Source organism: Coptis chinensis, chromosome 6 (genome assembly GCF_015680905.1).
Source record: "Coptis chinensis isolate HL-2020 chromosome 6, ASM1568090v1, whole genome shotgun sequence".
NCBI classification, from domain to species: Eukaryota; Viridiplantae; Streptophyta; class Magnoliopsida; order Ranunculales; family Ranunculaceae; genus Coptis; species Coptis chinensis.
The window spans coordinates 50647905-50672800 of NC_141461.1; the positions used below are offsets into that span (position 1 = coordinate 50647905).

Below are 24896 nucleotides of genomic sequence, written 5' to 3' on the forward strand. Positions count from 1 at the left end.
AAGGTCAAGCACAAGGTCAATAATTATAATAATTATAATACCAATAGAGGTATCGTTCCGGTTAATAATAATAACTATCACAACCCACCCATAAATAATCAACGAGAGATAGTTCCAGTCGCACCACCCGTGACTACTACACCTACACAACCGGATCGTATCGACGCCTTTATACAAGTTACCCAACAACTTTTCCAGACAATGACTCAATCAAACCAACAGATTTTACAATCCATAAATCGGGGCATACAACAGTTAGCCCAAGCCGAAAAGCCCAACCAAAAGGTGTTTCGGTGATGCGATACCAAAACCCTAAAACAAAAACAACCTTTGAGGTAAACGGTAATTCTAGTACGGAAACTACAATTGTAGGTGACCTAAATGCCATCACCACTCTCCGCTCGAAGAGTGGTTGATAACAAAGTAACTACGCCTATAGTTACCCCATCAAGACTTCTACACCGGATATCGAACTAGATACCCGCAATAGAACCGAGGAGCATACCACGGTAGAGGTACCGGTTAAATCACAACCAAAGAAACCGAAAAGTGCCAAGGTTACACAAAGTAGAGCCATATGCTTAAATATAGAGTTTAAAACCACCGTTCCCTCAAAAATTAGCCATGCTAACTGGGGATACAAACTTTGAGGAAATTAGGAACGTTTTCAAGAATCTAACGATAAACCTTCCTTTTCGAAAGCTATTAAAAGCTACCTAACCACGCTTAAGTTTCTTAAAGAGTTGTGCACTACTAGGCGAAGACCAACATACCTAAAGACGCTTTTTAACTGAGCATCGGTTCCCAACTTTATCCGAAAAAATAATGGAATTGTTAAGTACAAGGACCCTCGGTCGTCCCATTGTAAAATGCACCTTAGGAGATTCCCACACGCGGCCGCCTTTATTAGACACGGGCGAAGTGTTAACTTACTCCCCAGATTACTTGTATAAACAAATAGGTTACAGGAAATGCAACCTACAAAAATAACGTTGCAATTAGTGGACAAGTCAATTAAGTATCCTAAAGGTGTAGTGGAAAAGCGTGCTTGTTAAGGTTCGTGGATTTCTACTATCCCGGCTGATTTTGTTATCCTCGATACGTAAGTCGCTAATGACTCAGATCGATCATCTTAGGGCGCCCCTTCTTGGCAACCGCCAATGCGCTTTATAAATTGTCGCGATGGAAAGATGTCCTTATCTTTTGGCCATCTTTTCCGTCGAGGTAAATGTTTTAAAATGATGAAACAGTTACCGGATTAGATTCGTAGATAGGAGATTAGCATGATCGAGAGTTTAGCTCAAGATTATTTTAACAACACGTTTCACGAAAACAATATGTACAAATTCCTTTCTTTTTGGAACTTCAGATTTTGTAAATGACTCCTACTTAAAGGAAGTCAACACCATCCCGAGTCCACACCAATTGTAACCCGCCGGTTGCTCCATATATCGATTACTTAAGACTTGCTACCTAAGCAAGTCTTCATTACGCAAGATAAGGACACTTATGAAACATCAACGGACATTCCGTCCACACGGTCTTAAACCTCTTCCCCGGAGTTAAAATATATTCAACTTGATCCGGATGGTAGTCACCGATAATTATATCTTCTCTCGTTAACTAAGGATGAAGAGACATGTTTAATAAGGGTGATTAGGGAACATCGGTCGCGATTGGTTGGTCCCCTAGCCGACATTAAGGGAATTGACCCTAATGTTTGCACTCATCGTATCCATTTGGAGGATAACGCGAAGACTTCTCACGAACCACAATACGCTTGAACCCTGCCTTGAAAGAGGTGGTTAGGGAAGAAGTCTTGCGATTACTCGATGCGGGTATTATATGTAGTTCCTAAGAAATCGGGAGTTACCATGGTACGTAACGGGAAGGGTGACTATGTTGTCACTCAAGGTCCTATGAAATGGAGAATCAGTATTGATTCTGAGACGTTTAAATGCTATGACACTAAAGGATCACTTTCCCTTACCATTTATAGATCGGATGCTAGAACGCCTAGTCGGGTCATGCCTTTTATTGTTTTCCGAATGGCTACTCTGGCTATTTTCAGATTATTATTGATATTGATGACCAAGAAAAGACAACCTTCACATGTCCCTTCTCGGAACATATGCCTATAAACGAATGCCTTTTGGCCTTTGTAATGCCCCGGTACCTTCCAAATGATGTATGCTTCATATATTTAGTGACATGGTAGGCTTTATGGAAGTGTTCATGGATGATTTTTTTTCTAACTATGGAGACTCCTTTACGAATGCTTGTCTAACTTTGTCTAAGGTCTTGACACGGTGTGAAGAAAAGAGCCTCGTTTTAAATTGGGAAAAGTGTCATTTCATGGTCAAAAGGGCATAGTACTAGGTCATATTGTATCTAGTGATGGCATCGAAGTAGATAAAGCCAAACTAGATAAGATAGATACCCTACCTAAAACCACGGACTGTCCGGTGAGATTAGAGCCTTTCTAGGCCATGCAGGGTTTTATAGGCGTTTCATTAAAGATTTTTCGAAAATAGCTAGGCCTTTAACTAGCCCGCTTTTGAAGGATGCAATCTTTGATTTTAATTTTAATCTGTAAACAGGCTTTTGAAACCTTAAAAGCCGCCCCCTAACCACTACACCTATTATACAGCCTCCGACGATTCTAAACCTTCAAACACATGTGTGATGCTAGTGACTATGCAGTTTGTCTTTGTCTTTGGGACGTAAACTAGATAATAAGTCCACTGTTATTTATTATGCTAGTAAAACATTAAACGACGCTCAATGGAATTATACAACTAAAAAAGAATTCTTAGTCTGTCATTTATGCTTTAGATAAGTTTCGGTCCTTATTTGGTTGGTTCTAAAACTTTAGTTTACACGGACCATGCAAAATTCTTAGGTACCTTCTTGCAAAGAAGGATGCTAAGCAGATTAATCCGATGGATTCTTCTCCCGCAAGAGTTCACATTAGAAATAAAGGACAAAAGAGGGTCGAAAACGTAGTTGCCGACCACTTATCTAGACTTTACAAATGACGATAGTAGTGATTCCGAGTCCATACCGGACTCTTTTCCGATGAGCATCCAGATGCTATTTTTTCATCACCATGGTATCGCGGACATCGTAAATTATTTAGCCGGCTGATGTTATGCCTTATAATTGGTCAAGAAATGAACGTGAAGAAGTTCTTGGCCGAGTCAAGTTATACCACCGGGATGAGCCCTACCTTTTAAGTATCGCGGATCAGTTATTATTCGTTGCATTCCCCAAATTGGGAATATAATGAAGTTTTATCGCTCGCCATGACAAAGAGTGTGGTAGCCACTTTAGTGGAATGAAAACAGCCGCTAAAGTTCTTCAATGTGGATTTTATTGGCCTACCCTTTTTAAGGATGCCCAAGTGCATTGCAAGACGGTATTCGTTGCCAACAACTTGGGCTTAATCACGGCGTAATATGATGCCATTAAATCCAATCTTGATAGTAGAAATTTTTGATGTTTGGGGTATTGATTTCATGGGCCCTTTCCCTGTTTCCCACGGTTATATTTATATTCTAGTTGCCGTGGACTACGGTCTAAATGGATAGAGGCCCTAGGTTGCCGTAGCAATGACCATAAGACCGTTGTATTTTTATTAAAGAATATATTTTTCTGTCGGGTTTGGCATTCCTAAAGCCATCATTAGTGATGGTGGAACACATTTTGCAAATGAGTTGTTGCATCCCTAGTGAAAAAGTATGGAGTTACACACAAAGTAGCAACTCCTTATCATCCACAAACTAGCGGACAAGCCGAGAAGTTTCTAATAGGGAAATCAAAAAGATTTTAGAAACAACAAAGAAACCCCGATAGGAAAGATCGGTCGAAGCGCCTATCGGATGCCTTATGGGCATATAGAACTGCTTTCAAAACTCCTATAGGTATGTCTCCCTTTAGACTTGTATTTGGGAAACCATGTCATTTGCCCGTTGAATTAGAGCACCGTGCTCGTGGGCTATAAAAAGCCTTAACTTCAATATTGATGAGGCGGTGTCAAACGCGAAGTTACAATTAAATGAGCTTGAAGAAATCCGTAGCGATTCTTACGATCTCATGAAGGATTACAAAGCCAACATGAAACGCGGTTCATGATAAGCATATCTTGCGAAAAGAGTTTGTGGTCGGACAAAAGGTTTTGCTTTACAACTCCGGTCTACATATTTTCCTGTGGAAACTAAAACCCGTTGGTCCGCCTCCTTTTTTCGTTATCAAATCACCCCTTACGGGCAATTACCTTGGTAAATCCCAAGGACAACAGTATCTTTCAAGTTAACGGTCAACGATTAAAACATTTTCACTTAACTTCGCCCCCCGATATAGAGGAAGTCCTTTTACAGGACCCTATATATGAGGAATGACCCTTTGTCATTGGTGTACTTCCTTTCACTTCCATTTAATGGTAAGTGCACCATTAAGGTAACCGGGCCCTCCCTATGGAGTGTGGCTGTAAGTACCGTGATCCTAAGTCCACGGTTCACATAGTTCACGTTTTCCACTCTTGCATGTTTTCTCGGATTTTGAGTCATGTTTTTCTATGGTGTGAATTATGTCTTTATTTGCTTATTGTTTTTCCAACAAAAAAAAAAAAAAATAATAATAATAATAATTGTTTTCATTTTTAGATATAGATATATATCTAAACCCAGTAGAACTAGCAATCCAACAAGTCTTGGGAATCTGACTTTAAACGACCCATGTTAAAACAAATTTTGTGTTTAAAAAGTTGTTTGGGGGTGGGAAATCAGTCTTTCCATCCGGATTGCTCTCGAACTTTCTATTTGTGTTGCTTAGGTCCATTAGTATAGTTCATTGGGGTTGACGTCATCTAATTTAGTGTTCATTCGTTTTAAGATAACTTACGCCATGCACGCACTTCGGTATTTTCGACTATCTTATATGTCACCCACGATCGGAATAGAGTAGTTTATGGATCATTGGATTGGAAATTCTCTCCCGATCATTTCCATATCTCATTCATAAAAAATCAGACCGATAACGAAGCGGTAAATTTAGTTTGAAGTTGCGCTTAAAAAATCGACGAAAGTCGAAAAAATCGAATTGGGCTTGGGCCCAACTTCACACCTCCATCTACCGCAAGCGCCCATCCTCCAAAACATAATCGCGACTTCATCTTCTCAAACCGCCGCCTTTCACTAATTTAAATTAAACCCTAGCAACCAAAAAAAAAAAAAAAATAAAAAATAAATAAAAATAAAAATAGAATACATCAAAATAGAAAGACCACCCACCCGTTGTGAAACACCAACACAATCTCCAACCGTTTCCACCAAGAAAACACCCACCAATTCAAGTCTTCAAACCTGCCACCGCACCTACCATAACCACCACCACCGTTGTGTTTAGTTGGTTTTCATCAAACTTGCATCCACCACCATCTACAAACCCCAAATCGGGTTCAAACTTCAATGGCGCTACGACGAAGAATGTTCGGAGCACACGTTTGAGGCCGACCACTTCGCACCATATTTACCGATATGATTGGGAGGGTTGGAACATACCGTGGTATTCGGATGAGGAGTTCTATCACTATGATTTGGTAGAACAGTTTTATAAGAAACGAGAATTGAGGGAAATAGGATTTTCATTAGGATAGCAGAACGAGGAGGAAGTAACGAGATAGTTGTTGGTCGAGCATATTAGGAATCACCAGAACCAACCTAGATATCGACCATTCAGGAATCCCAAGATATCGGAGTTCCCCGCTTTGATGAAAGATACGGTCATAGAGGGTGAATACAATACGATATCTCATTGCGTTCGCCAGACAACCGAGAACCAATCAACGGGTCAGAGCTCGCTGGATTGGTAGGAACGCCCCCGGGAAAGACAAAGTCGGCGACATCGGACTTCGGTTCCGCGACGTTCTCGGATTTTGCAAACGAATGAGTGTAATTTCTGCATCCTCGATTTAATTTTGAATGTGATTAGAGAGTGGGAAAGAGCATGGGCCTCTTCCCGTATTGATGACTAAGATTATGCTCTCATTTAGAGCCGCCGCTAAATCTGCTCCTATTAAGATCAAATTGCATTCTAATGCAAGTATTTATAAGGAATGCATCCAAGAGACTTGGCCGTTGTCCGCAGAGAATGAAGTTGAGTCGGATAATGAAGGGAAGATATTACATGGTTGGTTGAGGATAATTTCGATAGTCATACTTCTAATTTAGAACGAATGATAATCTTCGCAAACTGGTTTTGCGATCGCGGTTATCGATCTGTGAAGATATCCGACATAGACAAATTGTACTTCGAAATAAGCAAACGAACTTTCAGACGAGAGTTGAATGCTTTCGAAAGGGGTCGAAGATATCTTGTCTAACTTGGAGATTATCCACCGTAATCACCAAGCCCAAGATAAAGACTCAAGACTGGAGATGGAAGCGCGGGCTTTGTTCAGATAGAGATGCTACGACGCGATGCCACTCGTGGATGAGTCCGTCTCACCGAAGTCCGAGAGGCATGAGCGCCGCCGCCGCGAGCCAGATGGCTCAAGCCATTCTTCACCACGTAACCGGTCTCCATCTCGGGACCATCTTCTTCACACGCCTAGGTGTTCACCATCAACAGTGGTCCTCGTTATTTCATTGTTTTTATTGTTTTGTTAGTGGAATTTTATTTCAGTAGTTAGATTTAAATATTAAGTTGTTTGTTTTAGATTGCTTAGATTTCATATTATTTTAATATAATTTATTTTGATCATCTTCGTAAGGTTGTCTTGGAGTCAAAGTTGAAAATTAGGCCGATATCGGCATATCTATGATTTTTGTAGTGGTAGCATGATATGTAGGAGACTTTAGAAGTTACTATTCTAAACCAAGTTTAAAAGATACAGGGTTGTTAGGAAATCAAAACTATGGTTAGTTTCCGTTTTTCGGGTTTGGCGTTTTCTATTTCGAAATTGCCTTAAAACAATTTGGCAACTTGCCGATTCGTTTTGGAAACCCTTAACCTATTTAAACTTCCATCATTCTACACTCACAACCCATACTACACCCCACAATCATCTCTCACCTTTCACTCCAAGCTTTTTCGCGCTTGTTTTTCTTGTAAACTCGTTTCGATTTTATTTACGCCGGCGCTTCAAGCTTCAAGCAGACTCAGCCTACTACAACATCAGAATCGAAAAATCTCATCGAGATTTGCACGCTCAAGCAGAGCTAACCGCGCCCAAACACTGTAATCAAAAAAACCCACGAGCGCCTCGCCTCTATACTGGAAGGCCACGCCTCCTCCTCCGTAAGCAATGTGAAATTCGATTTTTCGAGGTTTCTTCCGTGTTTTCGCAGCCTGCTGTTCTACAGAGTAGTTTTGAGATGACACCTCCTATAGTGATTCCTGAACAGTCATTTGAAGACTTGATGGGAACCGATACCTATGGAGCATCGTTCCGCGAGCGGATCGTGCAGTTAGGATGGCGGCATCTTCTGGTGAGTGATGACGATTCTTTTTCACCTAAGCTAACTGAATTCTTCTATAATAATATTACTTTTTTTTGTACCCAAGAAGGAGAACAAAAATTTTCCCTTGCTATTGATGGCACGACTATGGAATTCAGTAAGCAATTGATAGCTTTGGTTTCGGGGTTGCCATTACCTGACCCTATGCACACGTGGGGATATATGACAGATAACTCATACCTATATGAATATGCCTATTTCCATGAGTATTATGGGGAGGGGTGTTTTCAGATCATGGACCAAGACCAATATAACATCGCCTCGAAAGTAGCCTATCGCTGAATGTAGGCACAACCATGTTGTTCATCATGATGAACATTCTAGGGAACGGGCAGCTTTACGCCAATAATAATACCGGGTGACGTTTTCCTTGCTTTAGGTGGGGACGTCGTCGGTATGACATTCCCCGAAGTTTTAGTTGCTACTCTGAAGCGAGGCCATACCTCGAGGCATAAGTACCTTCTTATGCCCTGCCTTGGTTTGTCGCGATTACGCTGCTTTGCCTACCCATATTCCATTATACGCGATACAGATCGGGGAAAGGGTCGAAATCATGAGACCCACCAATCGGTGGTAAGATCATTCCGAGCCATGACTTGGCGGGATGGCAGTGCAACCACATTTGGTTGCCCCTTACACCCCATCATCGACCAAGTAACACTAGAGAGGTTAGCACTAGTTGATGATACACCTACGGAAGGCGTGGCAAGTTGTTATGGCATGGCGGGATGCTGAAAAGAACCTCATATAGAAGAGGAGGATGACGAGTAAAATCTTTGGGGTGCGAGGTAAGTTTTAGTTAAGTTAGTGTCCGCTTATGTCCCAAGCAATTTCATTCTGTTAACCCCATAATGGGTGGACCTCTTATAGAGTCATACGCTTTTTTTATTACTATATTTATATGTTTTAACCTTGTTTTGCGTGAGATGTTCCCGAATTTCACGCGGCGCTTCAATGGTATTTTTCCTACCCTCTTTTATTTAAATGCTTTGAGGACAAAGCATGCTTCTTGTTTGGGGGGCATAGAAACACGCGGTAATTAAGACATCTGATAGGATATAGATATGTATAATATGCACTTGTTTTCTAGTTAAAATTTCAAAAATTCAAAAAATATAAATAAAAAAAAGTATGTTATACACTTAGGAATATTGGTATTGTTTTCTTTCTCTATGCTCTTAACAATTTAGAAGTCTCACATAGCTTTTGCATCGTAATAATTGTTAGAAACTTAGGTTAATATGTAGGTAATAATCTTTGCATCTATCTATAAATTTATTACATGAGTATCTATGATTGTTAGCAAGAAGTTTCTCAAATCTAGGCTAGAGTACTTATTCTACAAATCCTCGTGAGAGAATATAGCCTAAAGCCTTATATGAAATAAACATTTGAGAAATGACACAAGGGAGAAGTAAAACCGGATAGAGAAATCACACGCCCACTTGCTTGATCACTATGCCATATCCTAAGCGAGAATTTAGGCCCTCTTTGGATCGATATAGCCAGAAATTCAAACCTATGAATTATTTTCCGCTTAGTCGCCCTCCGAGCCTTTCTTTAGCCTTCCATAAACCACAATTCCTTTACCCCCGTTACAAAACAAAACAAAATAAAAAAAGAATAAATCAACCTACCCAACTTAGAATAAGTCCGAGAATAGAATGAGTGAAGAAAGAAGAAGAGAAAACCTCGTAAAAAAAAAAATAGTTAGTTGCTTTTAAAAGAAAAGAAGTTTCCATCCGAGGAAAAAAAAAAAAAAAATATATATAGAAATAAATAAAACTCCAAAAATAGATTAAAAGGGAGTCAAAAGCCAAAGAAAAGAAAAAAAAAAATATGGCTAAGGATGGAAACAAAGTGTAGAAGCAAAAGTAAATAACAAGGTTTTCTCTAACTTACATAATAGAAAGACTCTACTATATATCTTAGACTTGTCCTTTTGAATATCCATTTCCTTCCTTCTTAAACCATCTCCTAATCCCCGCAATACCTAATAAAGACCTCTAGCTCAATTAGGAATAGGTTAGTGTGATAGTAAGTGGCGATGATGTGTTTGATCGACTCGCTTCCTTGTTGTCATTGAGATTGTAAGGTAAAGTGTGCCCACCGCATTAACCGGAGCAAATAAACTTGAGTGGAAAAATCGGAGTGGTTTTGTCTTGACATTTATGTGAGGACCTACTTAAGGACGCTTATTCCGAAGTTTTCAGAAACGGACCTCGCTATTACATTTTATAGTATTACTCATTGTTATATGTTTATTTTAGATGATTGATTATTATGCATATATTAGCTTAGGGTTCCGGACCGGGTTATTCTTATGTATTTGCTAGTGAGATGTATAGATAGTTGAGACATGAAGGAGAAAACAATAGTTTTATTTCTTAGTCGTTGTAGTATAGATGAAGTTTGTGAGTACCTTCATCGAAAAAACTCTCACGAGGTTATAACTCGTCCACTAGGGAATTCCTAGTGGTTTTAAGGCGCCTTGTTGCGATATGGTCAATGCAATCGCACTCACGTGAGACGCGAGTAGATAGAACTCCATTTTGGTCACTTATGCTAATTTCTCATATTTGCTTGAGGACAAGCAAAATGCTGTTTGGGGGTGGTTGATAAGAGCCCAAAACTGTAGTTTTAACCCCTTAGCAGTCATACTTTTAGACCAATTATGTGAGTAATAAGTAAGAGTTAATACTGATTACGTGTTTTTATGTATTTCAGGCTTCAAAGTCAATTATGTGCAGGAATGTGCCACTTTGATGAGATAAAGGAGCAATGGTTGGTTACTAAGGAGTTCGGTGATTAAAGGCCAAGATTCAAGAAGACAAAGCCTTTGTAAAGCCTGGTCAAAAGATGAAAAGTCAAAGTCCACGCAGGCAGAAACAGTGCACAAAGACAGCAGAACTTCCGAAGACCATATCTTTGGACTCAGACCTTGGAATTGGGCCTACCTTATGTCAAACCAACCGGCTCGGAAAGAGCTTTCCAATGGACCAAGCCTTGACCCAATCAGAGGAGTAGAAGTGGACAACAAGTCTGCTGAAGCCAACTGCAGCTGAAGAGGCCTTTTGATCGAAGAATTGAAGTTTTGGGCCCGATCCTCCGCCCAAAACATGACTCCAAGCCCATGCACGATTTTTGGATCGAACATATAAAACCAAAGCTTAGCTCTTTGTTAATGGTAGCTAGTTAGACCTAAAAAATAATATAGATAAATCTAGATCTGCTTTTCATTAATTAAATTAAGTTTTAGTTCCATTTTCAATTCTTGTTTTAGATTAAGTCTTTGAATCATTATTCTTGATTGATTAGATAAATAAAAATAGTTATTTTAGCAATTTCGAATTGTGGTATTTCAATTTATAGATCTAGTTTTAATTATTGTTGGTTACCATTTCTTAGTTGTTAGTTAGAATTTAATCATTGTTTAGTTTAGATTAAGTAAATTTCGAATCTTGATATTATGTTTAGTTATAATAATATGGGAAATGATGTTTTGATGACTCAAGGCTAAGACCTCCGTTAGAGGGGTTGATGAAGCCTTGATAAAAACTTAGTTGTTTAGTATAGAATCGTTGTAGAATCTATTCCACTCTAGAAGGTCATGTTTCGCCATGAGAATGGGTGGGCTTAACTTCATATGCTAGTTAGTACTTGGTAGAAATGCCATGAACACTAGGGATTAGACTCGAAATTTTGCCGCGGAAAACGTAAGAATCGAGATAATCGACAATCTATACTAGGTTATTAAGTTGGATTCGAGGTGGATTTAATTCCCTCTATTTCTTTTATCTAGATTCAAACAATCGTATTTCCGTAGCTTTCGTAGATTAACTTTAGTTTATATTTTATCTTGTTATTTATTATATCTTGTTATTTAAATTAACGCGCCTTGTTAGCATAACATTTTCAGTAAAAGCTCTCATTAGACTTAAGACTGATTTCTTAGACTTAGAGAACAATCCATGCTAGAGAACTAGGAGTTGGAACTAACTTCCTACTCTACTTAGTGCAATTCGTGATCCGAGTAGAAGCTTTGATAATCGAGATTAAAAGATGGGTTTTAGTTTACTTACGTTTTGAATTCATCGTTCATTTCGTAGGTAAATTATTCATTTTACATTTATCACTATGCTAAAATGTGCATGCAATTCCAAATACAAGGAAATGTTATGCACATTCCAGCTGAGGAGTTGCACTGTGTATCGAACCCATGGCCTTTTACCTTATGGGGCATGGACATTCTTGGTCCTCTAGCACCTGAAAGAGGTAAAAGACGATTCATGTTCGCGGTCACAAACTATTTCACCAAGTAGGTAGAGGCCATAGCCTTACAGCACATAAAGGAGCAAGATGTGATAAATTTTCTTTTCGAAAGAGTAATATGTCTATATGGGCTGCCATATGCCATTATTTTAGATAACGGGTCACAGCTTTAGGGAGGAAAAATAAAAGCTTTCTTGGAATTATACAAGCTGAAACACTTCACATCTGCGCCATATTATGCCCAGGGTAATGGGCAAGCAAAAGCAACAAATAAAACCATTATGGATAATATCAAGAAAAAGCTGAAAGACAAGAAAGGTCGTCCCTGGGTGGATGAATTAAACATCATTCTATGGGCTTATAGAACGACACCTTGAACTGCCACGGGTGAATCTCTTTTTACGTTAGCTTATGGCATGGAAGCAGTAACCCCATCAGAAATGGTGGTATCAACATCCAGAACCAAAGTCTTAATGAGTGGCCAAAATAATAAAGTAATGGCAACAAAAGTCTTCAATTTTGAGGAAACAAGAGATCAAGCAAGATTAAAGCTCAACACATACCATCGACAGCTCAGAAAAGCTTTCAACAAGAAAGTGAGAGAAATACATTTTCAAGAAGGTGATTTGGTATTGAAAATGGTTACTCAAGCAACTAAAGAGAAAGGGGTTGGGAAACTAGCAGCAAGCTAGGATGAGCCTTACATCATTCACAAAGTGCGAATTAATGGAGCTTACTACTTCAAAACGGCTGAAGGTGTAATATTACCAAAGCCTCAAAATGTAAGCAATTTGAAAGCATTTTATCAATAAAGAATATTCTAAATATCACGATGTATTTTTTCTAAGTTATGCATTCAATAAAGAGATTGTTATTTCTGAAAGCAATATCTAAACAAGTATCGCAGGTCCTCGTATCTCTAGAATTATATGTTGATAACAGGTCAAACAAAAACCCTAGTGATCTGTAGATCCTTATCTCGATACCAGGTCAAACGAAAACCCTGGTGATTTGTAGATCTTCATCTCTAGACCAGGTAAAAAAATCTAGTTCTTGGCAGCAATGTCGAGTTTGGGTAAAAAAATCCAGTTCTTGGCAGCAATATCGAGTTCAGGTAAAAAAATCCAGTTCTTAGAAGCAATGTCGAGTTCGGGTAAAAAAATCTAGTTCTTGGCAACAATATTGAGTTCGGGTAAAAAAATCCAGTTCTTGGTAGCAATGTCGAGTTCGGGTAAAAAAATCCTGGTATTGGCAGAAATGTAAATATGAGGTCAAGATCGTGATGAAAATCCTGGTATGGGTGGAAATAGAGATATCAGTTCAAAAGCGTGACGATACCAAGATCAGGTCAAGAATCATTTTGAGCTGCAATCAAATAAGCTCAAAGAAAATCCTGGCATCGGTGGTGATGTATGCTCGATACCAGGTCAAAGAACAAAGGAGAAAACACTAAAAGTATGTAGCACAAGGGACACTCTCTTGGAAGGGAATAGTGTCGAAATTGTATTTTGTTTCCAAAATTAGTATAAGTTGTCATTTAATAATATTTGTAAATAGAATACCATTGGAATTTTAGTTTTTGGTTATTGCAATGAAGAAAAGTAATATGATAATATTTCATGTAAAAACAAAGCTGTTTTATTATTCTACTTTTCAAAAAGTAAACATAACATTAGGAAAATAAAAGAACATAATGAAAGAATCAATCTTCATCCTTATCATCTTCATCTTCATCATCTTCATCTTTATCATCTACATCTCCATCTTCATCATAATTTTCATCTTCATCTGCCTCGTCATTATTTTGTTTCATAACAGTACGGGTCTCGATCGAAGCCATTCATCATCTTCTTCTCTATCTTCTTCTTTTTCTTCTTCGTCTTATTTTTCTTCTTCTTTTTCATATTCTTCTCTGTCTGTTTCTTCGTCTGAATACTCACTGGTAGGGCAATCTGACTAGTGAGACCATTCGGTGATAGCTAAGAAAATAAGTAAAGAAAGGAAGAAGTATGTGAGAGGAGACATTGTTTTTTTTTTTAAAAGAAATTTTGTTTATAAAACACAGGTTACTCTCATATAGTTTGAGGATGGTTTTTTATAGAAGCAAAAAAGTGTAAAAACGAGGAAACTTAATGGTGATTAGCAAGAAAACGAGGAAGTTTAAAGGTGATTAGCAAGAAAAGGAGGAAATTTAATGGTGATTACTAAGAAAACGAGAAAAATTAATGAAAAAGCAATTCTAAGTTATTTGTGCGCGGAACAGTTTAAGATTTAAATGATAATTCACTAAAGTTTAATGGCGTGTTTAAGTCAATGCATGGTTGGGTTTTAAGCCAGTTGGTTGAATTTATTTATTATTGGTAAATGTGAGTTTTTATATTAAGTAAATGTTATCAGGTCCATTACCAAATTTGTGTTTAAGCAAAGTTACAAGCTCGAATCCGGGTATCGGTACTAGGTCAAATAAAAAATTCTGGTAATCTGTAGATCCTCATCTTGATACCAGGTAAAAAAATATAGATAAAAAACAACGGTATCTATACAGATATATCGATCTCGAAAATATGATATCAATTGATATTGCTTTCAATTGGAGTGTTATCGAAAGTTGAATGTTCTTTTTAAAATATTAATAAGTATCAATGGATACTGCTTTTAATTGTAGTGGTACCGAAAATCGAATTATCTTTCCAAAATATTAATAAGTATCAATTGATACTGCTTTTAATTGGAATAGTATCGAAAATTGAATTTTTTGTTTAAAATATTACTAAGTATCAATTGATACTGCTTTTAATTGGAGTGGAATCGAAAGTCGAATTTTCTTTTCAAAGTATTACTAAATATCAATTGATACTTCTTTTAATTGGAGTGGTATCAAAAGTCAAATTTTCTTTTCAAAGTATTACTAAGTATCAATTGATACTACTTTTAATTGTGGTAGTATCGAAAGTCAAATGTTTTTTCCAAAATATTACTAAGTATTAATTGATACTGCTTTTAATTGGAGTGGTATCGAAAGTCGAATTTTCTTTTCAAAATATTACTAAGTATCAATTGATACTGCTTTTAATTGGAGTGGTATCGAAAGTCAAATTTTCTTTTCAAAATATTACTAAGTATCAATTGATACTACTTTTAATTGGATTGGTATCGAAAGTCGAATTTTCTTTTCAAAATATTACTAAGTATCAATTGATACTACTTTTAATTGGAGTGGTATCGAAAGTCGAATGTTCTTTTCAAAATATTAATAAGTATCAATTGATACTGCTTTTAATTGGAGTGGTATTGAAAGTCGAATTTTCTTTTCAAAATATTACTAAGTATCAATTGATACTTCTTTTAATTGGAGTGGTATCGAAAGTCGAATTTTCTTTTCAAAATATTACTAAGTATCAATTGATACTACTTTTAATTGGAGTGGTATCGAAAGTCGAATTTTCTTTTTAAAGTATTACTAAGTATCAATTGATACTGCTTTTAATTGGGGTAGTATCGAAAGTCGAATGTTCTTTTCAAAATATTAATAAGTATCAATTGATACTACTTTTAATTGGAGTGGTATCGAAGGTCGAATTTTCTTTTCAAAATATTACTAAGTATCAGTTGATACTACTTTTAATTGGAGTAGTATCGAAAGTCGAATGTTCTTTTCAAAATATTAATAAGTATCAATTGATACTACTTTTAATTGGAGTGGTATCGAAAGTCAAATTTTCTTTTCAAAATATTACTAAGTATCAATTGATACTACATTTCAGTATAGGGGTATCGAAAATTTCAATTTTTTTTTTAGATATGTTTCTAAGTGTCAAAGGCTACTAACAGATATATTGTAAATATAAACAAGCCAAAAGGAGCAAAAGAGATCTATTTCATATGTCGAATGAAGTTTAAGAAAATAAGGCAAAATGGACATCTCATTGTATCAATATTACAAATTGGAACAAATTTCATCTCGTGGTGGAGTCTCTGGGTTGACTAAGAACATTACATCTGACCTCGTGGACTAAGTCAAAACCAGCCATCATATCAACTCCCTATAGGGCAGAGGGATCAAGACGAAATGCGTCAAGATCAAGAAGTGGGATAGCCACAGTCTCGCTGGGGTTTGTTTTTTTTCACACAATCTTCATTACTGGTTGTCTTAGTTTTGATAGCTTCAGCAACATTGGTATTAGATACGCCAACTTCTTTCTCAACATCGAGGGCAGCAGCTTTGGACGGCATATCGCTCTCATCATCAGACTCAAGGTTATACTGAGTGATAACATTGGCAGGAAGATATTTTCTAAAACTCTTCATAGTGGAAACACAATATTTCATACTTTCATCAGCTTCAACCAGCTCGAGATCGGCCTTTCTTATTTCGGCCACGAGTTCAGCTTTTTCTTTTGTAAAATTGGTTTTTGCTTGTTTGAGTTTCGTTTCCATATGGGCATCAGAGCTGCTCAATCTCTCTATCAATAAGGTATTCCCATCAATAAATGTCCTCAGATTGGTATTCACAGCTTGACTAGCAGTTTCAAAAGCATTGAGTTTGGTGGTGGTGAGAGTGTGATTTTTCTTTTCTTCTTCAAGAGAATTTTGAAGTTGTTCGTTGTCTTTCTTCAATTTGTCATTTTCTTCCCTGAAATGGCAGAAGGAATCCATCTTGTTATCAAACTGACTGACAGCAGCAACATTAGCCTGAAATCAAGAGTACAGCAAATGAATACATTATAAATAACGGGCAAACCGATATAAGAGTAAGGACAAAGGTATATACTTACTTTTTTGAGGGAACAACACAAAATGTGAAATCATTCAGTAGTGGAAATTTCAGCCATTGCTGATCGATCTCGAGGAAGAATAGTATTCATAACTAGAGCTTCTCCGAGTCCAGGTGTCGGAGGATCAGAAAATAGGGAAGAAGATTTTTAGAACCCTTTTCTTGCTATGAGAGATAAAATCAGGCACAAAAACTTCAGATGAAGAAGAAGGACCATGAGCAGTGGATGGAGCAGTGGGTTGAATAGTGTTTGGAATAGTCAAGATTTTCGAGATGGGTACAGACAAAAAGTATGGTGATATTTTTTGTAGCCTTAGATACCTTCGTAGTTGGTGGCGCTTTAGTGGTACAAGGTTCTTTTCTTTTCTTTTGATGAAGGCCAGTATCGACAAGTTTTCTTTGGAAAGAATTGGAGCTTGGGAGGAACCACCACCTGTTGATTTTTTCGAGTTTAGAAACTTATTGGTGGATTTGTCTTGATCACGAGGAATGCGAGATGCCATATCTGTGTACAATAAGTAGTGGTGATCAAACACATCTTACAAAAGTGGATAATTATAGAAGTCTGGAATTTCTTGTTTGATTTTGGGAAAAAGATCTTCAGTCATATTAAAACCATTAATCATATAATCAAAATAACATCGAGGAGTGTTATCAGGCATTAGAAGAATCAAAAGTTTTTCTAAATCCTTTTTCATAAGAACAAGGTTGTAATGAAAATGGAGCAGCTTTGGAAGGTATAACAGGTTGGGGAGGTGAAGGATCTTGACCTCAAAGCACATTACACTTTAAGGTATATAAAGGAGCAACATAATTGTCGACATCTTGTAAGTCGACATTCGAGGCTGGATTTCCATATTGATCAGCACCAGATCGAGCAGTTATTTCTTCATCAGTGCCTTTCAGAAGATCCATTACTCTAGAAGATTCTCCACGATTTCTCGAAGTCGCAGGTTTTTATACTAAAACAAAGGCACAAGCATAAGCCAGTCAGATAAAAGATCCGAGATGGATTATCAAAATTTTGTTTCAAGAGATGTAAATAACGTACCTCTAAGATTAAAAACACGGTGTACCAAGGAGGGAACAACGACAGAAGCAGATGACTCCCATTGACCAGATATAATGAGAGGATAGAGTGGCCATCTAAAGTCACTATCTCGATTCACTCTTATGATACCCTGTCGGTTACTTCGTTTCTTGGGGTAAAAATAACCACTAGGCTCATTTAAACCGTTTTTGTTTTTTAGTACATTCGACAAAGGTATAGTGGGTTTGAATGTCGATGAGCCAGATTTTTTGGGATCTCCGCATATCAGGTTAGAGATGCACATTTTAATAATTACAAATGTACATCAATCTCCAAAAATTGCCCGTGCCTTGGCCAGGAGAGATGGTCAAATGGTTCAGTACTTCTCAATCGAGATCAGTCAAAGGGAGTCGCAAACCAGCAACTAGTTGCCCAACAGGGATGATGATTGATTGGGCATCGCCACTTTGGCATTTGGTACCTTTCCTACATCCAGCGTAATGTTGAAGAGTGATAGTATCGGGTATTCGATATGCAGCTCTAACTATTGCTAGGTTGGGTTTTTTTGGAAAATAAGGGTTCAAACCATACTACTCCATATGTTATTATCCTCCATAACATCACGCTCTGATCCCGAGGTCACAGTCTCAAAAGGATGGCATGGTAAGCCATCAACAAGGTATGTTAGCCATCTTTGGTTTATCGGGCCAAATCCTTTCGATGTCGAGGTCGAGGAAGAAGAGTCGGTTCTAGTTCATAGACTCGATACTTTCATTCAACATGTCGGTATCACTAGAAATAATAACTTTTTTATTAGAATTATATTCTCCATCGATACTACTATCGCTATACTCAGTACAATTATATAGTATATTATTTTTTATACACGTTTTGAGTTTTCATGGTGACAATGACGGGTTTCGAGGTGAGGATGTTTGTCTCAAAACATACGTTCTTGACATTAAAACCAGGATCGTTTTGAGATTGTTCGCCTAAAATTAACACAAGTTTTTCTCCTAGCCATACTGAAACAGATCAAAACTTATAGTTCAAAAATCTAGTTAGTATATTGGTTATACATATAAAACATTCAAGTTTAAACCATAACCATAACCCTAACCCTCTTAAGTTAAGAAGAGGAACAAATGTTATATTAAAGATAAATAGATAAAAAAGAGTTGTTTATGATAGCAAATAACATATTAAAGTTTATTTTAACTAACCTGTCAAGTTTGCAGGAAAATCTGGTGAAGAGGACAGTGAGTAATTCCAAGATAAAGTTTTTCAGGTGTTGTTAATGGTGGTGGGGTTTTAATTTTTTCAAGCCTTTTTTTTGCAAATAAGTGAAGAGAGAGAAAGTTAAAATGAGTTTTTATGTTCTATATTTCGATGCGGTTTTTTAGCTCCAACAGTAACCGCTTGATAATTTGAATTTTAAATTTGAGTTTTTAGTTTGAAATTTTTTGTTTTTCCCAATTGTTTCTCGAAGTATTCAAATTTTCGAGATCAAAATTTGAAAGTTTCAAGAGGGGGCGATGTCGTGGCCAAATATCATCAACCCGATATTCCAGCCCAAATATCATAAATAATTTGAGATATCGACATGTTGTCGATATCTTGAGTTTAAGTTCATTGTTGCAGGAACAAGCGGGAAAAAAGAGGAAGAAGAAGAGGAATGGACATGCGTCAGGACATGATTGGACACAACTACAACTGAAGGACTATATAAAGCGATAATCAGGAGAAAGAAGATAGATTTGATTCATTACAAAATTACTTGAAAAACCAGAGAGAGAGAGAGACTTTGTAACCACCATTAATGATGAATAATAAAGCTTGAGTTTCATTTCTTTCTTAGTATCAATTCAATCCAAACCTATTCAATTCACAGCTGATCTTAGAAGAAGATACTTGATCACTACAATCTCCTCTTGGTTATCATCAGCCAAGTTTGACCATCTTGTGGTCTGTGGAGTGGTACTCTGAAGTTGTCCCTCTCTATCTTGGCTTTCCATCAACGTTAGAGCCATATATGTATCTAGAACTGCCTTTTGAAATCCTTCAATAACTTGTCTTGTACCAGTTTCTTGCGTTTCTGTAGGTGGCTCTCCATCAACTTGTGTCAAGTCTCTAGCCTTTGGTTGCTGAATCTCTAAGACTATCTCAAAAACCCCACCATGATCAAAATTAAAAGAGTTGCTGACAATGGGATCACGAATGTTTGTAGTGCCTAAATCCTTTTCCGCCATTGTGAGCCCACTGCAGCCATCATCTTTTTGTTGTTCGTCTGTTCTAGTAAATGGTACTATCTGATTCTGCTCTTCTGCTACAGTTGAAATGGTCAGCTCAGTAGTTAAAATAACTACTTTTGTAACCCCTTCGTTGTCGTTTGCCTCTTGCAGCAATTATAACACCTCAAATCTATTTCTATTTGTTGCAGTAGTATGGCTCTCCTTCGCTTTTTCAATTTCTTTTGGCTGCTAGCTGACCGCTCCAACTTTCTTGCTTGTTTCTCCTTGATGTTGATTTTTTCACCTGTTATTCCTTCGAGCTTGAACTAGTGCTTCAGTTGGTAGAGTGGAGTCCACTACAACATCCTTTGCTTTCTGTTTATTTAAGTTCATGACTCCCTTGAGCTTCCTGCACTCTATCACAAGGTGGCCTACAATCTTATAGTGGGTGCACATTTTTGGCAGTTTTCCGACGTCAACAGTATGCCAAAAATTGACATTTTTGGTTTAACATAAATCAAATCTGGAATAGGTTTTGAAAGATCTATATCCACTAATATTCTAGCAAAATGACCATACTCTCTTCTTAGAGTATTGTCATCAATCTGCATCGGGTAACCCACATCACAAGCTATCAACATTAGAGCTTCTGGATCCCAGTACTCCTGTCCCAGCCCCGGTAGTCAAATCCACATCAGTGCGTGAGATTGCCTCTGACTATCCAGGCAAAAATTGGTACTCCATTGACTCAATCTAAGAGGGCATTTATCAAAATCCCATGAACCATGAGACCACACCTTGTTAAGATCATTTCCACTGGAGAATCAGATAAAAATATAGCCTTTACCTATGAGTGTGATTAGCCACTCACCTAGAGGTTGCCACTTCTCTTTAGCCAGTTTACGAACACGTTCTATTGGAACCTTTTGCAAATCCACCCTACGTATAAGGCAATGCTTACAGTAGTTTAATCCTCTTTCATATGCCAGCTGAGGAATTGTGATAGGTGGAAATTCCCCCATCTTTTCAGGCTCAAGTAATTCATAGAACTCAACATGTTGTTGAATGGTTTGTCGAGTTGCATCAGCATATGAAATGCCTTTTGCTCCTTGCTTGTCAGTCATAACTTGAGTTTGATGTGCTTGTAACTCCTTCCATGTCGCAAGAGGTAGCTCAAACTCAGATAAATCCATGTTCTTGATCGGAAAGAGCTCTTCGATTTACTTTGGATCCAAGGAAACACCCCCCCCCCCCCAAAAGGGGAAGGTTTAATCTTTCTTTCCCTCCAAGACGGAGTTTAAAAGGATAATAATTTACCTATTTCAGTAATTAAATGACAGATTACATAATTTCCCTTCAATTTTCTATATATTGCGAGAGAAACCTGTCAGAGCAACATTTCCTCTAAAAAGTCACTATTAGAGCATTCCCAATGCAAGCTAATTAAGTCAGTGTTTTTCACCTCCACGTAGGCTCAATATCCCCTCTTTGCTACCGTTTTGGTGAAAAGCAAGGTGAGGGTGCCAAATGCAGAGGTGACTTTGAATCTCAGACGGGATATTTGATTTCGTCTGAATGTAAAAAATAAAAAAAACGCGCCGGACGGAATGAAACATCCCGTTTGAAGTTAAAAAAAAAAACCGAAAAAACACGCGAGACGAAATGAAACATTCCGTCTGGAAAAAAAATCGAAAAAAATTAAAAAAAAAATACACGAAAAAGAATAAAACATTCCGTCTGAAGCTCACAACTCAGTGAAAATCTCAGTAGCAAGTGCTACCTTCGTTGTGACTTAGTTACAAGTCACCAATTTTGTCACCCTTGCATTGGGCAAGGGTATTCAAAGGTGAAAACTCTACATTTCCCCTCATAGTGACTTGCTTTGGGAATGTTGTTAAGACAGATAACACATACACAGGCACACAATAGAGAGAGAGACACATACATGACACTTAACATTGGCCTTGCTAAACTTTGTGTGTCTCTGCATGCGTGTGTGTGTCTATTGAAGATGGTCTCTTTACCTGGATCATCCTCATGAAAAGTGTGATTAATCCATACAAATGGTAGTGTTCTGCAATGTAATTCATTTTTCCATAAACAGAAATGTTAAAACACTTGATGACATGAGTAATCCTTATAAGTGGAGCATACTAAGGCTATCTAACTTCACCACCAAATGGATGCTTGTTCGATTAATGTACTATTAATCCCAGAATTACCCTGAAGAAGATTATTCATATCATTAAAAAAAACAGAAAACGGGTTTAATCTCCCTGGTACTTAAATGGTTTAAAAAAAAAACCCCTAGTTTAACAAATGCATAAAACTTCCTATTATTTAAAACATAACATCAAAGCCAAAACAGACCAAAATACCCCTGTGAACTCTAAATTTCTATTTCAAATTTAAAGAAAACTGGGTTGACGTCATCAATCTTTACTTATAATTTTGGCTTAAGGACAAACCAGGCTGACGTCATCTTATGTAAATTTGTATTTACATATGACAATATAAAATTACACAGTCTTCTTAACCTATTTAAATTTAAATTTTCATATGAAATTTTTTTCCATAGGAAAATTTAAATTTATATTCTGTCAGGTGTTGGAAAATTTTCAATCCCAAAAGTTACTATGTAAATTTAAGTTTTCATAGCTCCAATGACTATATAAATATAGTTTTACATATATATGACTATGTAAAAATACATTTACATATATTCTGTCAGGTGTCAGGAAATTTTCAATCCCAAAAGTTACTATTTAAATTTAAGTTTTTATAGCTCCAATGACTGTGCAAATATAGTTTTACATATATATATATATGACTATGTAAAAATACATTTACATATAGTCGGGAAATTTTCAATCCCAAAAGGGTAAAAAAGGAAATAAGATAAAATGGGAAATAAAAAAAGACTAGATTTTATCTCTTTTTTGGAAAACAGGGAGGTTATTTAACGAGACCTAAATAATAGAGAGGTTATGTGATATGGGACGATGGGAGGGAGTTTATACTCAACCGAGTTAGAACCAAAAGGCTGAGGATCATTTCTTGTTAAAAAAAATAATATAATAAAAAACTATAATAGAGGAATAACGTCTCAGAGCTAACAGTCACTATGATTGCAACAACGGGATCTTAATTAGCAACTAGTACGTGGTATCAGAAGAGATTGAGATTACAGCCCAATGACAAAGCCCAATAATAATTTCACAAAAAATCCATCTTGATTTTTCATTTCGCCATAAGTCCCAAACTGAGCTGACGTCATTATTTTTTTACTTATAATTTCGGCTTAAGGACACATTTTCAATTTTAATTTCGCCATAAGTCCTATGAAAATTTAAATTTACATAGTTCATTTTCATATGTAAATATAATTTCACATAGTTTCCTTTTCATATGTAAATTTAAATTTGCATATGTAAATTATAAATTTACATATGCAAATTTAAATTTATATATGTAATTTTATTTTTTCATAAGCAAATTTAAATTTACATAAGACTTATGGCGAAATTAAAATTGAAGTGAACTTAGGGCGAAAATATTTGGGAAAATTAATTGGGCTCCCAGTCCAATTACTCGGTATCAGAATCTTAGCGATATATCTGATAGAGTTACTTCCACTAAGAATCAAGGTGCTAATTCACTGTTAGTCTTAGTGATGGACAAAATTATTCATCACCCCATACTGTAAATATAATGTTATTTAAAATCAATTTAATGGAATAATATGAACCTCCACTCAATCTTGCCTCATGAAGGTGGAGACTCCATAATCAATTGTATCCTTTGTCCTGTCATTTAGGTTGGTTGTATATGTCCAACTGTTAAATTCCCCCTTTGCAGCTCTCTCTCTATATAAGGCACCTCTCTTGTTAAATCAATTCCACACAAACTACCTCCCACCCCTCTTGCGCATGCTTCTTGCAATATAAGTACTGACTACTGCTCTTTCATTTTTGTGAGTCTTTTTTAGTCAAGTATTTTTAGTATTAATTAACTCCGAACATATATATTATATGTTATGACTTATGCTCAGCCGTTATTAACTTATTTTGTTTATAACTCTACAGCAAAGATAAACTCAAATGTCAATGAAGATGAAGTTGGTTGTGATTCTTGTAGTTCTACTGGCGGTGAACTCTTGCTTTGCCATTCACCGGAAAGTTCTGATGGATGAACTGCATGGCCAAGACCATGGACAGCAACCACTTGTGAAAGGGCTAGAAAGTGAGGAGGTGAGCACATACAGTTCCTCGGGAAATGGTGTCAGTAACAATCACCACGGCATACCTAGACAGTACTACAATGACTGGGGTAGTAGCCCAAAAGGAGACTCCGGTAATAATGATGATAATGGTAGTGGTTTATCCAGAATCACTAATTAATTTATTGAGCACTATACTGCATGATGTAATATATGTTTCATGTTCTAGATTTTGTTTTTCCGACAATGTACTGTCTAGTATTAGTATGAATATATATTAAACGTTCATGATCGATGTTTGGACTGCAATTATGTTAATATTTCCAAACAAAAGTAAACTTGAAAGTCTTAAACAGTGGAAGAGGACTTGCAAGTTTTTTCTTTTTCTTTTCTTATATATAGAGAAACCTCGAGTAAATGCTGCAAAAAATCTGCAAATTAAAGCACTTACAAATAGAGATAGGTCGCTTTGCCTCTTCCGTGATAGTCCAACTTTATGAGCTATGTATTTTAGATCTTAAAATGATAGTACCGAGAAAAGGAATTTTCACATAGACATTGTCAATTAACCACGCGCAGTCCTCAATCCAGTCTTGTGCTGTTCTTTTCTCCACGAAATTCTTGATTATGTACTCCTTCAGCATTGGCTTGTACAATGACAGATCTTAATTAGCTGTTGTTATTCTGCCGCAACTTGTATTCCAAACTCCAAATAAATCTCCCTCCTCCTTAAACCGGTCTACATAAACTCCCTCCTTGCGAACATTGTGATAAAATAAATTAAGAAAATGACTGAAACAGCCCCCGTTGACTCTTAGTCACCACTCACCTTTGATTTTTTTATCTCCTC

At 36.9% G+C, this 24896-nt stretch overlaps 1 long non-coding RNA gene across 1 annotated transcript; it reads left to right on the forward strand.

The window, feature by feature from the left end:
• The first annotated feature begins 23570 nt into the window (after positions 1-23570).
• Positions 23571-24339, forward strand: LOC147493432 (uncharacterized). The gene is made up of 2 exons (XR_015199141.1): positions 23571-23800; positions 23913-24339. It is a non-coding gene; the product is annotated as an uncharacterized LOC147493432 (long non-coding RNA).
• Positions 24340-24896: the final 557 nt, after the last annotated feature.